Here is a 14,113-nt window from a genome sequence, read left to right as displayed (position 1 = left end):
AATTTCTCCCTATTTTCTTAATTTCTCCTTATTTACTTCCCGCCCCTTCTATCAATTGAATGAATCTATCTGTTAGATTTGAAATGCTTGCATTTCTTAATTTTGAATTATTCTCCTTATTGCAATAGTATTTCTAATTAAAGTTTCTTTATCTGAATCCAGATTTGTTTTCATTTTGCAGTGGTTATTTTAATAAACATGATTAAAGTAACGTTCTGAAACAGTAGTTATGATAACCCTGTTAAAAAATTTTAGATAAAAAAACTGAGAGCTTATCTATCCAACATTCTCATTTTAGAATGTAAAACTATTATTTCAAAGAAAAAAAATATAGTTTTGGTAATTTGCCTAAACTCACTCATGCTAAAATGAAACTTGTCATAGATTAGATAGTAGCATAACTTGACAAAATTCTCCTTTTACCTCATTTAATGTACCTATGCAAAGGTTCTTTACCAGTTACATGAGTTCAGAAAGACAGAGCACTCACACATTATCAGGCAAAACAGATTTATTACTCATAGAGAGACAGCAGAGATAAACAGAAGCCTAGTATCCATGGCAAGCCAATCCACCAAGCTCAGGAACGATGCCCAGGGCAGATGGAATTGTGTCTGGCAACCACTAATCCTTTAACTATAGTTACAGTTCTGCCTTTGCCAAAATATTGAATAATTGGAATCACACAGTAAGTAGCCTTTTCAGACTATTTTTTCACTTATCAATACATTTATATATAAGATTCATCTATTTTGTTGTTTATGTTGCTCAATAGTTCATTTATTTTTATCTCAGAATAGTATCTAATTGTATGGCTATACCACAGTTCATAGATTCAGCTGTTGAAGAATATCTAAGTTGCTTCTACTTGTTGATGAATATGAATGAACTTCTATAATATTCATATGCAGTTTGTGTGTGTGTGTGAAACAGGTTCACTGTGCAGAGATTACCACTTCAGCCCACTGCATCTTGGGCTACAATTTTTACTGTTTTCATAAGCCCAGTGAGGCAGAACATTGACAGTACAAGTGGAGGGAAGTAAATTTATTACTCATAAATTGGCAGCAAGGGACAGTATAAGCCTAGCATTTTTAGTGAGTTAGTCTCTGAAGGCTCAGGCATGCTAACCAGAGGAGAGGGAATCTTGTCTGCACATGCCCCATGTCATGCCACAGCTCGGGGGCCCCAAAGAGCACTCTGTACTGGGGTTATATACTTGGTTTAATATATACTTGGTTGTATACTTGAGTGTTGTAGAATATCCTGCCATAGGAGGAATAAGGAAATAGACTGTGATATAGTTTGGATGTCTGTGCCTTCCAAATCTCATGGTTTTGTTTGTTTGTTTCTTTGTTCCTGCTTTGAGACAGGATCTCGCTCTGCTGCCCAGGCTACAGTGGCAGATCTTAGCTCACTGCAGCCTTGAACTCCTGGGCTCAAGCAATCCTCCTGTCTCAGCTTCCCAAAGTGCCGGAATTACAGGTGTAATAAATCTCATGTTGAAATGTCACTCTCAACATTGGAGGTGGAGCCTGTCGGGAGGTGTTTGGATTAGTGGTTGGATTTCTCATGAATGGCTTGGAGACGTTCTCATAGTAATGAGTGAGTTCTCACTCTATGAGTTCATATGAGATCTGGTTGTTTAAAAGAGCCTGGAACTTCCTCATCTCTCTCGCTCTCTCTCTTGCCATGTGACATGCTGGCTCCCTTTGCCTTCCATTATTACTGAAAGCTTCCTAAGAAACTCAGAAGAAGCAGATGATGGCACTATGCCTTCTGTATAGCCTGAAGAACTGTGAGCCAAATAAGCCTCCTTTCTTTATAAACCCAGTGTCTGGTATTTCTTTATAGCAATGCAAATGAGCTAACACAGCCTGGGATATTCCAGAAACTTCCCCCTTACCTCATTATGTTGCATTCTTGGTATATACTGCAGTTATGCTAAAATCTATAAGCATTCAAATAATTGCAAAAAGGAGGGACAAGAACTGTAACAGCCAAAGCCGTCTAGGGACCCATCCTACAATCTGTTATGATCTATTACCAATATGAGCAAAATTCAAATTTACCTATGGTTAATTTTGCTAAAAATTTGTTTTTCTAATGTTATTTCTAAAATGTGGATATTTATAATTTTATTTTGTTTTGTTCTTCCATTAACTATATAGATATATATACACACACATACATATATATACATAACCATATATAGTGCATATATTATACACCTTAAATATATATGTGATGTATTCACTATTCAAGAATAAATTAGATATAAATGACAAAAGAAAACAAAAAATATGTTTCTGAATGTGTGTGTATATATATATATTCAATATGTATATATTCAAAATTCCTTATCTGAATATCCAAAAACTATAATATTCTGACAAAAAGTGTTTATTACTGATGTTATAAAATTTGATTTAACATGAATTTAATGTACTTTTATTCTATATATTGTGAACATCCATAAACTTATATTGAATACACACACACACACACACACACATGCACACAAGTATATATATTGAAAGAAAGACTACTTTATACATCCAGACCTATAATTTCTCATCTAAAAATCCAAAAACAATAATATTCTGAAAAAAAAGTATTCATTACTGATGTTACAAAATTTGATTTGACTTGAATTTAATGTACTTTTATTCTATATTTGTGAATACTCATAAATTTATTTGAAGAAACATGAATATGTTTGATAGGGGGGTGATTTCCTAGACTCTAAAAGTTGTATTATATAACATATGGTACACATACATATTAGTTCTATTTCTGAAATCCAAAAAAATCTGAATTACAAATTATATGTACACCTAATGTTTTAGGATGAGGTTTTCTTGATCTACATATATATTGTTACATACAATTTTTAAGCTTCATTTACTGAGTTTCTTTTTAAAGGGGATATAATGCAGCTATATAGTACCTAAGTGTTGCTTATGACAATTGGCGGTATTCCTTCACTAAGTAGTAGAAAATATTTTGCAGTTTTAAGCAATGTTTGTATTTTGTAAAAATATGCTTACAAGAACTGAATGCCTAGTTTCTTTTTTATATCAAAAATTATAGTAGTTTTTTATAGCGGTTAATAAGCTCTTAAAATATAAAGATAAAATAAAAGAAGCAATTCATCTCAAAACATGTTTAAAATTTTCACATATTTTCTTTTACTTTGTATAAATATTTTAAAACCTTTTTCTATTTCATATTATTTTTGTTAGTGTTTCTTCTGTTGTTTTAAACATTATTTATTTATTGTGTCTCTCTCTTCTTTTGAAAAATGAAAGTTTTTCTTCAGGTACCTGTTTCTCAATAACATTATTTTGAAATATTATGTATTGATTGATACAGTATTATAAATAAAATTAATTGGGAAATGTTCTATATCTGTTCTTTATAAAATTTGTGTTCCTTAGAACTCCTAATACTTCACTCTTGAATTATATACACTTACTTATCTGATCACAGTACAGGTGACCAAATAAACACAGGCCTGGCTCATCAGAAAACTTGAACCTTCCCCAAGCAAGTCAGAGAACAGAAATGAATATATAACTTTTCTCTGAAGGATGACCTCATAGACAGAAATGGGTCATGTCTATGTTCCATCCTCCACATACTTTAACAATTTAAACCAGCCTCTTATCCAATTCAGATATGATAATCTATGTTGCCTCCTCTTGAATCTGGAATGGCTTGTGACTACAGTGTGGTCATTATGGCTTTGAAAGCTAGGATAAAAAGCCTTATAACTTCTACTTGGTTATATTTATAAATTTTCTCTGGGGAAATTCATATCCTCCGAGACTGCCATGCTGAAGAGGCAATGTATTTGTGCTCTAGTCAAGAGTGCTGGCAGAGTTTCTGGATAACAGAAGGCATTATCCACCAGCCTTGTTTGCCAGCCATGATGGATGCCCATACTAAAGTTTTCAGATTATCGTAGCCCTGGCTGACATTTAACTGAATATTAGGCATCCCAAGAGAGAGCTCTCCAGCAGCACCCTGCCCAAATTCCTGAACCACAGAAATTAAAATCATCGAAAGGTCATTGTTCTACACTAATAAATGGCTTGGTACTCAGTTACAGCAATTTAAAATATTTATTTTAATTATAATAGTATTTATAATGACACAATCAATTATTAAAATAAATTAATCTCTGTTCAAGGAACTTCACAAAATATGCATGATGATGAAAATCTATATGTATGGTGAAGTAAGACATTTTTCAGGGCAACTCATTTTACAAGATTTATTTAAATAATGGCTAACATTTATTGAATTTTTCTATTATCCCAGTAATTAGTCATTTTTTCATTAATTTTACTATTTAATATTTTCAAGAAACATGAAGTAAGCATTATTTAATGATGCAGAAATAAATGTTTAGAGAATAAATACCTTTTCAGACATAGCACACCTGGCAAATGAGAGATCTACCCAATCTAAAAGCCTTTCATTTTCAAACTGTGGTGTATTCAGAAAAGAAAGTCATATTTATGAAGTTTGCAATGGATATACTATATTAGCTGTTTGACAAAATTATGTTTTAAGATCATGGCTTCCCCTTTTTTATTTTCTGCTGATACTTCTCATTAGAATATATTTTTATATATTGCGCATACAGTATGCTTATTTTATGCTTGTTTATTTTATACAAATGAATGGCTTTGAAATTGCTGAACAGGTGGCATTAGCCAATCATTTATGGTTTGGGATATTAAAGAGGTCCAGCTTTCAGACAGTGGGAGGTCTATAAAAATGTTGCCTGTAGTGAGATTACTTATTTATCTTTGTGGCATATTTAGAAACTGAGGGTTATTTAAATAATTCATGTTCTGTAAAACATTGACAAATGTGTACCATAGCATGGCTCATAGATTCAAGGGTACATTTTAGGCTATTTTGCTAAATGAAATTTATATCTTATTTTGAATACGATTTTCCTAGTATATATAGTTTTGGAAAATAAATGGTAGGTATCTTGGTGGCATCAACATAATAAACATTTCAAACTGTGCAAAATGTGAAAGAATACTAGGTATTATAGACATCTTAAAAGAACACTGGTAAGACAAATATTTCTATTTTATAGAGACATTTGTGTATTTGTAAACCACATCAATATTATCTTTACAAACTACTTAAAAAAAAAAAACCTCAAAAGTGGGTTATTTTGAAGTAATCCAAAGAACCAGTTTTGTTCTCAAGTAGATTGTGATTTTAAAATTTTTAATTATTCTTGAAATCTAGAAAGCAAAGCAAACATCAAAATGTTCATGCTGATGAGTTTTTTGAGAATAAATTCTTTCTAGACACCATAGTAAATTGCAATAGGAAAGATATGTAATGCATATTCTAAAGAGATAAAACATTGCTATCAACCATTGTCTTATCTCCATTTTCTCAGGCACATCATAAAATTCCTAGAGGCTGATATTTGCTAAATCAAATGTCATCTTTGACCCTATTTCATCTACCCATCGTTTCTTTTGGTGACAGCTCATTGATTTCTCAGTACTTCAAAAACCACTGTTAGGGCAACATTTTCTGCCTTCTTTCCATGGATCTCTTATTCCATGGGAAATTTCTCATTCACCTGGGAATATTCCAACACCATGCAAGAGTAAGTGAAAATTTGCATCTATCTAATGCTTTCCATAGATATAAGATATACTTATTTATTTTTCTGGGAACATGATACTTCCATAGAATACTATTAGAGGAAGAGAACACACATTTCTACCTGCTTTTTAAATCTTACAAATGGGGATTTCTGTAACTCACCAGTAGGCCACCATTGTTCATTTACATTCACAAAGAATTCTCTTCAATTCCAATCACCCAAATTCTGCATAATTTTTTAACTATTATTGCTTAACCTCTTTTCTATACACCAGCAATGAACAATTGGGATTTTAAATTAAACACAAGATGTCATTTACAATAGTGTCACAAAATGAATATTTTAGGTATAAATATAATACATATAAAAACTATATGTGGAAAACTAGAACTGATACAAGAAATCCAAGAAAGTCTAAAAACATGGAACATTATTCATGGTCATATAATGAAATACTTAATATTAAGGTATAATTTTTTCCATCTTAAGTTATGGATTGAACACAATACCAATGAAAATCCTGGCAAGTTATTTTGCAAATATTGGAAAACTAATTTTAAAGTTACATTCAAAGAAAAAAATACCCAAAGGATCCAATGCAACAATAAAGAGGAAAAAAACTGGAGAAATGACACTATCAATATACAAAACATCAATTAAAATCAGCAAAATATTGTAACAGACTTCTTACCAAAGGAAATAGGCAGATTAGAATGAAACAAAAATGATGTTCATTATCACCTGTCATTGTGAAATTGCAAATTAAAACAACAATGAGACATCACTGCACAGTACATAAAATGGTTATAATCCCCAAAACCTGACAATGCTAAATACTGGTGAGAATGTAGAGCAAAAGAAATTCTCAATCATTGCTTGTGAAAATGCAAAATGATACAGTTTGGAAGACAGTTTGTCAGTCCCTTAAAAAGCTAAATATAGTTTTGTCATATGATCCTCCATTTGTTCTCCTAGATACTTACTTAATTGGTTAAAAAACTATTTAAACAGAAACTTATAAGCTTACATTTATAACAGCTTATTCATAACTTCCAAACTGAAAGCAATCAAAATGTCCCTCAAATGCAAATGGAACTATAGACTGTGGTACATCTGTACAAAGGAATATTATTCTGCAATAACAAGAAATATACTAGAAAGCAATAAAAATATGAAGAAATATAAATGTATAATGATAAGTTTGAAAGATGAACAACTGCATTGATATCAACTTTACAACATTATTGAAAGAGTGAAATAATTGAGGTGTTAAAAGTGTTAGTGAGTTCCAAGATGGCTGAATACGAACAGTTCTGGTCTGCAGCTCCCAGTGAGATTGATGCAGAAGACAGGGGATTTCTGCATTTCCAACTGAGGTAACTGGTTCACCTCACTAGGACTGTTTGGACAGTGGGTGCAGCCCATGGAGGGCAAGCTGAAGCAGGGTGGGGCATTGCCTCACCTGGGAAGTGCAAGGGTTCAGGGTATTTCCGTTTCCTAGCCAGGAGAAGCCATGACAGACTGTACCTGGAGAAACAGTACACTCCTGAGGAAATATTGTGCTTTTCCCATGGTCTTAGCAACCTGCAGAACAGGAGATATCCTCCCATGCCTGGATTGGTGGGCCCTATGCCCACATGGCCTGGCTTACTGCTAGCGCTGCAGTCTGAGATCCACCTGCGACGCTGCAGCTTGATTGGGGGAGGGGCGTCCGCCATTGCTGAGGCTTGAGTAGCTCACAGAGTAAACAAAGTGGCCGGAAAGCTCAAACTGGTTGGAACCCACCACAGCTCCGCAAGGCCTACTGCCTCTCTAGATTCCACCTCTGGGGGCAGGCTGTAGCAGAACAAAAGGCAACAGACAGCTTCTGCAGAATTAAACGTCTCTGTCAGACAGCTCTGAAGAGAGCAGTGGTTCTCTCAGCATGGCATTCAAGCTCTGAGAATGAACAGACTGCCTCCTCAAGTGGGTCTCTGACCCCCAAGTAGCCTGACTGGGAGACACCTCCCAGCAGCGGCCGACAGACACCTCAAACAGGCAGGTGCCCCTCTGGGACGAAGCTTCCAGAGGTAGGATCAGGCAGCAATATTTGCTGTTTTGCAGCCTCTGGTGGTGTTTTGCAGCCTCTCCCAAGCAAACAGAATCTGGAGTGGACCTCCAGCAAACTCCAACAGACATGCATCTGAGAGGTCTGTTGGAAGGAAAACTAACAAACAGAAAGGAATAGTATCAACCTCAACAAAAAGACAACCACACCAAAACCCCATCTGTAGGTCACCAACATCAAAGACCAAAAAGGTAGATAAAACCACAAAGATGGGGAGAAACCAGAGCAGAAAATCTGAAAATTCCAAAAACCAGAGTGCCTCTTCTCTTCCAAAGGATCACAGCTCCTCACCAGCAAGGGAACAAAACTGGACAGAGAATTAGTTTGATGAGTTGATGGAAGCAGGTTTCAGAAAGTCGGTAAGAACAAACTTCTCCAAGCTAAAGGAGCATGTTCTAACCCATCGCAAGGAAGCAAAAACCTTGAAAAAACGTTAGACAAATGGCTAACTAGAATGAACAGCGCAGAGAAGACCTTAAATGACCTGATGGAGCTGAAAACACTAGCATAAGAACTTTGTGATGCATGCAGAAGCTTCAATAGCCAATTTGATCAAGTGGAAGAAAGGGTATCAGTGATTGAAGATGAAATTAATGAAATAAAGCAGGAAGACAAGATTACAGAAAAAAGAATGAAAACAAAAGAACAAAGCCTCCAAGAAATAAGGGACTATGTGAAAAGGCCAAATATATGTTTCACTGGTGTATTGGAAAGTGATGGGGAGAATGGAACCAAGTTAGAAAACACTCTTCAGGATATTATCAGAACTTCCCTAACCTAGCTAGGCAGGCCAACTTTCAAATTCAGGTAATACAGAGAACACCACAAAGATACTCCTTGAGAAGATCAGCCCCAAGTCACGTAATTATCAGATTCACCAAGGTTGAAATGAAAGAAAAAATGTTAAGGGCAGCCAGAGAGAAAGGTCAGGTTACCCACAAAGGGAAGCCCATCAGACTAACAGTGGATCTCTCAGCAGAAACCCTACAAGCCAGAAGAGAGTGGGGGCCAATATTCAACATTCTTAAAGAAAATAATTTTCAACCCAGAATCTCATATCCAGCCAAACTAAGCTTCATAAGTGAAGGAGAAATAAAATCCTTTACAGACAAGCAAATACTGAAAGATTTTGTCACCACCAGGCCTGCCTTACAAGAGCTCCTGAAGGAAGCACTAAAAATGGAAAGGAATAGTCAGTACCAGCCACTGCAAAAACATGCCAAATTGTAAAGGTCATCGATGCTAGGAAGAAACTGCATCAACTAATGGGCAAAATAACCAACTAACTTCATAATGACCATATCAAATTCAAACATAACAATATTAACCTTAAATGTAAATGGGCTAAATGCCCCAATTAAAAGACACAGACTCACAAATTGGATAAAGAGTCAAGACCCATTGGTGTGTTGCATTCAAGAGACCCATTTCACATGCAAAGATGCACATAGGCTCAAAATAAAGGGGTGGAGGAAGATCTACCAAGCAAATGGAAAGCAAAAGAAAAAAGCAGGGGTTGCAATGCTAGTCTCTGATAAAATAACGAAGATAAACCAACAAAGATCAAAAGAGACAAAGGCCACTACATAATGGTAAAGGGATCAATTCAACAAGAAAAGCTAACTATCCTAAATATATATGCACCCAATACAGGAGCACCTAGATTCATAAAGCAAGTCCTTGGAGACCTACAAAGAGACTTAGACTCCCAGACAATAATAATGGGAGACTTTAGCATCCCATTGTTAATATTAGACAGATCAACGAGACAGAAGGTTAACAAGGATATCCAGGACTTGGACTCAGCTCTGGACCAAGTGGACCTAATAGACATCTCCAGAACTCTCCACCACAAATCAACAGAATATGCATTCTTCTCAGCACTATTCTATTCAATTCTATTCTATTCTATTCTAAAATAGACCACATAACTGGAAGCAAAACACTCCTCAGCAAATGTAAAAGAACAGAAATCACAACAAACTGTCTCTCAGACCACAGTGCAATCAAATTAGAACTCGGGATTAATAATCTCTCTCAAAACCACACAACTACAAGGAAACTGAACAACCTGCTCCTGAATGGCTATTGGGTAAATAAAAAAATGAAGGCAGAAATAAAGATGCTCTTTGAAACCAAAGAGAACAAAGACACAATGTACCAGAATCTCTGGGACACATTTAAAGCAGTGTGTAGAGGGAAATTTATAGTGCTAAATGCCTACAAGAGAAAGCAAGAAAGAGCTGAAATCTACACCCTAATATCAAATTAAAGGAACTAGACAAGCAAGAGCAAACAAATTCGAAAGCTAGCAGAAGGCAAGAAACAACTAAGATCAGAGCAGAACTAAAGGAGATAGAAACACACAAAAAAACCTTCAAAAATTCAATCAATCCAGGAGCTGGTTTTTGAAAAGATCAACAAAATAGATAGACCTCTAGCAAGACTAATAAAGAAGAAAAGAGAGAAGAATCAAATAGATGCGATAAAAAATGATAAAGGGGATATCACCACCCATCCCACAGAAATACAAACTACCATCAGAGAATATTATAAACACTTCTATGCAAATAAACTAGAAAATTGAGAAGAAATAAATTCCTGGACACATACACTTTCCCAAGACTAAACCAGGAAGAAGTTGAATCTTTGAATAGACCAATAACAGGTTCTGAAATTGAGGCAATAATTAATAGTGTACTGACCAAAAAAAGTCCAGGACCAGATGGATTCACAGCTGAATTCTACCAGAGGCACAAAAAGGAGCTGATACTATTCCTTCTGAAACTATTCCAAACAATAGAAAAAGAGGGAATCCTCCGTAACTCATTTTATGAGGGCAGCATCATCCTGATACCAAAGCCTGGCAAAGACACAACAAAAAAAGATAATTTTAGGCCAATATCCCTGAGGAACATCAATGTGAAAATCCTCAATAAAATACTGGCAAACTTAATCCAGCAGCACATCAAAAAGCTTATCCACCACAATCAAGTCGGCTTCATCCCAGGGATGCAAGGCTGGTTCAACATACGAAAATCAATAAATGTAATCCACCACATAAACAGAACCAATGCCAATGATGAAAACCACAAGATTATCTCAATAGATGTAGAAAAGGCCTTCGACAAAATTCAACAGCCCTTCATGGTAAAAATTCTCAATAAAGTAGGTATTGATGGAATGTATCTCAAAATCATAAGAGCTATTTATGACAAACACACAGCCAATATCATACTGAATGGGAAAAACTGGAAGCATTCCCTTTGAAAACCAGCACAAGACAAGGATGTCCTCTCTCACCACTCCTAATCAACACAGTGTTGGAAGTTCTGGCTAGGGCACTCTGGCAAGAGAAAGAAATAAAGGGTATTCAATGAGGAAAAGATGAAGTTAAATTGTCTCTGTTTGCAGATGACATGATTCTATGTTTAGAAAACCCCATCGTCTCAGCCCAAAATCTCCTTAAGCTGATAAGCAACTTCAGCAAAGTCTCAGGATACAAAATCATGTGAAAAAAAATCACAAGCATTCCTATACACCAATAATAGACAAAAAGCCAAATCTCGAGTGAACTCCCATTCACAATTACTACAAAGAGAATAAAATGCCTAGGAATACAACTTACAAGAGATACGAAGGACATCTTCAAGGAGAACTACAAACCACTGCTCAACGAAATAAAAGAGGACACGAACAAATGGAAGAACATTCCATGTTCATGGATAGGAAGAATCAATGTCATGAAAGTTGCCATACTACCCAAGGTAATGTATAGATTCAATGCTATCCTCATCAAGCTACCACTGACTTTCTTCACAGAATTGGAAAAAAAAAAACTAATTTAAAATTCATATGGAACCAAAAGGAGCCCACATAGCCAAGCCAATCCTAAGCAAAAAGAACAAAGCTGGAGGCATCATACTACCTTACATCAAACTACACTACAAGGTTACAGTAACCAAAACAGCATGGTACTGGTACCAAAACAGATATATAGACCAATGGAATGAACAGAGGCCTCAGAAATAACACCACACATCATCCATCTGATCTTTGACAAACCTGACAAAAACAAGCAATGGGGAAACTGTTCCCTATTTAATAAATGGTGCTGGAAAACTGGCTAGTCATATATAGAAAGCAGAAACTGGATCCCTTCCTTACACTGTATCCAAAATTAACTCAAGATGGATTAAAGACTTAAATGTAAGACCTAAAACCATAAAAACCCTAGAAGAAAACCTAGGCAATACCATTCAGGACATAGGCATGGGCAAAGACTTCATGACTAAAACACCAAAAGCAATGACAACAAAAGCCAAAATTCACAAATGGGATCTAATTAAACTAAAGAGCTTCTGCACAGCAAAAGAAGCTATCAGCAGAGGGAACAGGCAACCTACAGAATGGAAGAAAAGTTTTACAATCTACCCATCTGACACAGGGCTAATATCCAGAATCTACAAAAAACTCGAACAAATTTACAAGAAAAAAACAAATACTTCCATCAAAAAGTAAGCAAAGGATATAAACAGACACTTCTCAAAAGAAGACATTTATGCAGTCAACAGACACATGAAAAAAATGCGCATCATCACTGGTCATCGGAGAAATGCAAATCAAAACCACAATGAGATACCATCTCACACCAGTTAGAATGGCGATCATTAAAAAGTCAGGAAACAACGGGTGCTGGAGAGGATGTGGAGATATAGGAATGCTTTTACATTGTTGGTGGGAGTGTAAATTAGTTCAACCATTGTAGAAGACAGTGTGGCAATTCCTCAAGGATCTAGAACTAGAAATACCATTTGAGCCAGCAATCCTATTACTGGGTATATACCCAAAGGATTATAAATCATGCTACTATAAAGACACATGTACATGTATGTTTATTGAGGCACTATTCACAATAGCAGAGACTTGGAACCAACCCAAATGTCCATCAATGATGACTTAATTAAGAAAATGTGGCACATATACACCATGGAACACTATGCAGCCACAAAAAAGGATGAGTTCATGTCCTTTGTAGGGACATGGATGAAGCTGGAAACCATCATTCTCTGCAAACTATCACAAGGGCAGAAAACCAAACACTGCAGGTTCTTACTCATAGGTGGGAGTTGAACAATGAGAACACATGGATACAGGGCAGGGAACATCACACAACAGGGCCGGTCAGGGGGTGGGGGTCTGGGGGAGGGATACTATTAGGAGAAATACCTAATGTAAATGACGAGTTGATGGGTGCAGCAAACTAATATGGCACATGTATACCTATGTAACAAACCTGTATGTTGTGCACATGTATCCTAGGACTTAAAGCATAATAATAATAAAAAAATCACAAAAAACTGTTAGTGATTGATAAGGATTTGAGGTGAGGGATGAATAACTAAAATGCAGGTGCTTTGGAGGCAGCTAATTTATTATGTAGGATACTATAATACTAGACACAAGACTTTATGAACTTCATCAATATCCAGGGAACTTCATAGCAGAAAGAATGAATTTAATGTGTGTATACAGCCTGAGACCACAAACTAGCTGTACTACAAAAGTTTAAAAAACCTCACTGGAGGTGATGGAAGAAGGGATAATGGCATAAGTAACTTTGGGAATGACAGTGGTCTGTCATGATAGATGCAAAAGCAACTGCACATAAGCATCGTACTCTAGTTGATAAAGTAAAGAAGTATAGGTTAGCAATTATCACAGTGCCATACATTTTTATTGTAATGAAATGATTAAGAAATTGAATGGGAGATAGCGGGAGTCAGGTTTGTCACTGTGGGATTGGGAACTCATAGATAAGTGAGGTGAGAAAAGAACAATGACCCATGTGGTAATGAATTAAAATTGGAGACATCAATATAAACTCATGTTTAGCTCTATAAAGATATAGATGTGGATGTGTATATATACACACACACATATATTTGACTATATATGTAGTGTTTGAATTAATCCATGTGTATGCATATATCTATGAATATATACATATATTCATATATATGTATAAATTCTTCCTGTCTTAATTTATAGATTAAACACAATACCAATGAAAATCCCAGCAAGTTATTTTGTGGATATTGAAAAACTGATTTTAAAGTTACATTCAAAGAAAAAATATCCAAAGGAGATAATGTAATAATAAGGAAAAAAAAACTTTATTGTTACATTTTATATATCTATATCTATATATCTATATCTATATCTATCTATCTAGTCAGAGATATGTGAATACACACGAATTAATTCAAACAGATATATTTTTCACTTTGTCACCAGAGAGGGGCTGAGCCCTTTGGGAACAATGAGCACCCAGACCTTGGTTCCTAATACTG

The sequence above is a fragment of the Pongo abelii genome, chromosome 3 (assembly GCF_028885655.2).
Source record: "Pongo abelii isolate AG06213 chromosome 3, NHGRI_mPonAbe1-v2.0_pri, whole genome shotgun sequence".
Classification (NCBI taxonomy): domain Eukaryota; kingdom Metazoa; phylum Chordata; class Mammalia; order Primates; family Hominidae; genus Pongo; species Pongo abelii.
Note: the sequence above shows the minus strand (reverse complement) of the source record.